The 5,019-nt window shown below is 39.8% G+C and overlaps 1 pseudogene; it reads right to left on the reverse strand.

The window, feature by feature from the left end:
• Positions 1-4,775, reverse strand: part of LOC105520747 — a 53,695-nt pseudogene extending 48,920 nt beyond the window's left edge.
• Between the last annotated feature and the right edge of the window lie 244 nt (positions 4,776-5,019).

Below are 5,019 nucleotides of genomic sequence, written 5' to 3' on the forward strand. Positions count from 1 at the left end.
TATGCCTTGAAATTAGTCTATGTTTTTTCTTTTTTTTTTTTTTTTTTTTTTTTTTTTTTGCGATGGAGTCTTGCTCTGTGGCCAGGCTGGAGTGAAGTGGCACAATCTCAGTTCACTTCAACCACCACCTCCCATGTTCAAGTGATTCTCCTGCCTCATCCTCCTGAGTAGCTGGGATTACAGGTACACACCACCACGCCCAACTAATTTTTGTATTTTTAGTAGAAATGAAGTTTCACAATGTTGGCCAGGCTGGTCTTAAACTCCTGACCTCATGATCCACCCACCTCAGCCTCCCAAAATGCTGGGATTATAGGTGTGAGCCACCGTGCCTGGCCTCTATGATTTTTTAAATAGTCTATCTATGTTTTTCCATACTATTTTATTGAAAGATAATACATACTTTGAATATACCACGATAGAATACTCCTCTATTGACTATGGAATTTTCTTCCAAAGGACTGACAACCAGTTGGCAAGTGTTGATACTGGTACTTCCTTGATCTTTTCAGGCAATATCAGGACACACATTCCTTTCTCAAATGTTCTTACTTGGCTTGCTGTCACCAATATCAAGGAGTTATTGAGGTCTAGTCATGAATATATCAAATTTATACCCCTCTGTTCTGTCTCTGTGTTTCTGCACACACAGTAATTTTTCCTTTCAATACATAATCATAGCATAGTCTTTTTGAAAAAAAAATGTATGGCAATTAAACCCAGCACACGTAATACCACACGACTCAATTGACGCAATAACAATATAAATAGCCAAGACAAGTTTACACAGGCTGGGCAATGACAACAGTATCATAACTGTCACCTGAGAAATTATAATACAATGCCTTTGATGATAAGATGTGTCCTAATTTCAATTTGTGAAAAATGCTATCTTAAAAATAAATGATTATCAATTTATAAGGAAATATAAAGGACATGATGAATGAACACCACAGGGATCCAACTGGCAAAACCCAGACTACAGGAAACTGCAGGTCAAACAAGCTGTCTTCTTCAACAAGAAAATTGCAAGAGAGAAGAGAGAAACAATAGATTAAAAGTGACTTGGCCGGGCGCAGTGGCTCAAGCCTGTAATTCCAGCTCTTTGGGAGGCCGAGACGGGCGGATCACGAGGTCAGGATATCGAGACCATCCTGGCTAACACGGTGAAACCCCTGTCTCTACTTAAAAAAACAAAAACAAAAAAACTAGCTGGGTGAGGTGGCGGGCGCCTGTAGTCCCAGCTACTCGGGAGGCTGAGCCAGGAGAATGGCGTCAACCCGGGAGGCGGAGCTTGCAGTGAGCTGAGATCCGGCCACTGCACTCCAGTCTGGGCGACAGAGCAAGACTCCGTCTAAAAAAAAAAAAAAAAAAGTGACTTAACATATATTTTTAAAACATAATCAATTTCAGTGCATCATGATATTCATGAGACAATTGAAAACTTCAACACTGGATATTTGAGAATATTTTTGACATATTTGGTTATATATTTTTTGAAGGAGCTCTTATCTTTTAGGCATGTATGTTGAAATATTTACAGAAGAGACAACATGAAATCTGGGATTTGCTTTAAAATAATGTTGGAGGGTAGAGATGAATGGAGGCATGGTAGGCGGACTTCGGAAGTGGCCTCCAAGGATTCCTGCCTCCTGGCATGTGATCCCCTCCCGCTGGGTGTGGGCTGGACCTAGTGATATTTTTCTAAGGAATAGATATGGCAAGGGCGGTCTGGTACCTCTTTCGTGAGACTGAATCTTCCTCTCTTGCTCGCTCTCCTTTGCTCTCTCTTTCTTGCTGGCACTCTGATGAAGCAAACTCCATATTGTGAGATGCTCTCTGTAGAGCTGCCCACGTGAAAGGGAACAGAGGGAGGTCTACAGCCAACAAATAATGAGGAACTGAATCGGGTCTAGGAAATGGATCCTTTCCAGGTGAGTCTTGAGACGACTGCAGCCTGTGAGAGAATCACAGCCAAAGGACCCGAATAAGCCTGATGCAAAGACCAAATCCACAGAAACTGTGAAATAATAGATGTATTTTGTTTTAAGCTGCTACAATATGGGATGACTGATTTCATCTTAACAGATAACTAATAAAGTCTAGACAAGGCCATGGATGGTTGGCTTTTGGGGCTGAGTGACAAGTATATGTTCATTTACTATTCTTTCTACTTTTGTATGTTTGAAATTCTCCATGAAAAAGAGTTCTTAAAAAGGAATCCATGAAATATGGCATTAACAATTCACCATTCTTTCTGTCCTGCACCATTTAATGGCAGTAGAGTTCTTTTCCATATAGCTAAGTTTTGTCTATCTCTTCTGTTTTGATGTGTTTTCTACTCTGATTTGTCAACTGAGCTCTGTATGACAGTAAACATTTGCTGAGTGTCTATTAACTACTAATGAAGAAATGGCCTAATGCACAGATTAAAATAGAAACGAAGAGGAAGGACTCTTCTTATATTACTTTTATATCCAATTTGGGGAATTGTAGCAGGATAAATGGAGATAAACTGAAGGGAAGATTTTAAAAGTGTATAAATAAAGGAGGAAAGGAACTCCGGCATTGGACTAAGATAACACAGATAAGGGCAAATTTGTTAGTTCATTTTTCAGACTGTGGATTAATTGGTGTCTCTGTTTTTATTTTGTTTTGTTTTGCTCAATGTTTTTGACTCAACCATTTCACTAGTTTTTAAACCTCCACTAGCAGAACAAGAGAGAGAAAAAAAAGGTGAGCGGTAGTCAAATATTTCTTCTTGTCACCACATGTAGGAAATGTTAAAGATGATGGAAACAAATAGCAAAATTAAACACTGAGTTAATTAATGCAAAGTGAATATTGAGTGAGGATTTGGATTCCTAGTGAGCATGTCGCTTGCTGATACATTATAGGTCTAAGTTTATAAGGTCACAGCTTGATAAAATTTAACAAGTGTTTTAGAAGAGATGTAAAATGTTTTTTATCAAACCCACATGTAATTTTCTTATCTTCTTTTGACAGGGATAATTTTAAATTAGCTATTTGCCACTTTGTTCTCATAAAACGATTATGGGATGTGACTCATTGAGGCCTAAAGTATGTGAAAGTGCTAGAAAGAAATCTGCTGAGCATCAGCTGTTGAGGACCAATAACAGTTCAGACCCCGGGAACAGGCTTCCTTCCACTGTGATTCAGCCATAGAGGGAGAACTATGCAGAAGGACTTCAACATACAGGCTCTGGGTGAAACCACTGCAACCTACAAAGGGTATGAGCTTGGGAAAGCAGTTTAAATGCTCAAAACTTTAGTGTACTCATCTGATAAAAAAGTAAGGTAATAATATAGTTAACCTCTACATTTGTCATTAGGAGCAAGCGAAATAACACACATAGGTGACTTAGTACATGGCTCAGTTTCTCAGTAAATGAGAACTAATATTGTTGCTATTACCAAAACAAACAGATGATCTTGCATCCTTGGCCACCCAAACTCACATGCTTAGGATGTATGAATGTGAATTATGGTGTAGAGTACAAGAAGTATCCTCCTCCTATTCAGTTGATATTCTGATGTTAAAACTGAGGAGGTGAAGTTGGGAGGATGGGTTTATGCATACAATTTGCTTCTTTATGATATTTCAATGTAATATCCTTCTAGGACCTTTGTATGCCCCTAACTCAGTGGTTCTCCACTGGGGGCAGTTTTGCCCCACAGTGGGCCCCAGGGGACATTTGGGATATTCAGTTTGGGACATGTGGAGATATTTTCATTGTCATGACTGGGGAGGTGCCAAACATCCTAAAATGCACAGGACTGCCCCCAATAACAAAGAGTTATCTGATCCAAAATGTCAAGAGTGCCAAGGCTGAGAAATTCTGCCCTAGCTACAGCCAAGGACAGAATTCTTTTAGGTTTGGGGCAAACATTTCACATCTTTAAAGGTTTGGGGCAAACATTTCACAACAGCTAAGACTGCTTTTAAACTCTCTTACTTTCAGCCAGTGGAATTACTCATGATCCTTTAATTACACTGACCAAGACTTCAGAGGACCTCTTTCTGGTGCTGTTAGCCAAATCAGATTTTACTGGGAGAAAAAACAGGGAACAAATAGACATGCCACGAGTGAACAAAAGCCTTTCATTATTACTCAGCATTGTGACCTGGGAACATAGATGTATATTGCACTCTCTCTATAATAAATGTATAGCATATCACTACAACTGATGTGCTATTTTATACCGTCCAGTGCCTAGAACTTGTAGTCCACATGACCCAATACCATTGAAAGTGAAGGATGGGCAGGAGAAGGTAGGAACTGAGCACCACTGAGATCTCCTCAGTAGCTCTAATCTTCCAACCCATCTTCCTCTCCACTCCAACCAAAACACTTCTAACAGTCTCTATGGGTGTTTTTACACTAAAACCAACAACAGATCCCCACCACCATCAGCTTCCACAGCATTTCACAACACCTATTATTTGAAGAGCTTGAAACCAGAAGCCCTGTTTTTCCACACTGAAAATATTTGAATGGGCTGTCAAAAAGCCTCTCAGAAATACGCCCCATCCAACAGCAACAAACTCTGTGCAAACAAATCAAGTGGTGCAGAAATCCTTTGCACAAGATGATAGGGAGGCCTCCATGCTGACACTGTAGGCGAGCCAAGTTTTCATGTACTTGGATGGCTGACCTCCAACTTCTGACATATTCATTATATTCCAGCATGTCGGCTGCAGATTGCATTGAAGTGATGACAGCTACAAGACAGCCAACGAGGAATATGGCCATTCTGGCAACAGGTGGCCTTTCACTTGTACTGGGAAAGTTAATCTAGTTTATCATCAAAGTATATTGTGTTCAAGGAGTGTCATGTTTTGAGAGCTCTAGTGACAGATCAAATAGAGAAAGCATTCTTCCGTGGAACGTGACATTTTGGGGAGACCAACCCTTTCAAACCACTTCATTGTTTATGCTTGATTCAAGTCTGTTAAGTTACTCAGTTGTTTCAAGGTTTACATTACAGGTTCTGAAT

The sequence above is a fragment of the Colobus angolensis genome, unplaced genomic scaffold (genome assembly GCF_000951035.1).
Source record: "Colobus angolensis palliatus isolate OR3802 unplaced genomic scaffold, Cang.pa_1.0 Scaffold388, whole genome shotgun sequence".
NCBI lineage: Eukaryota > Metazoa > Chordata > Mammalia > Primates > Cercopithecidae > Colobus > Colobus angolensis.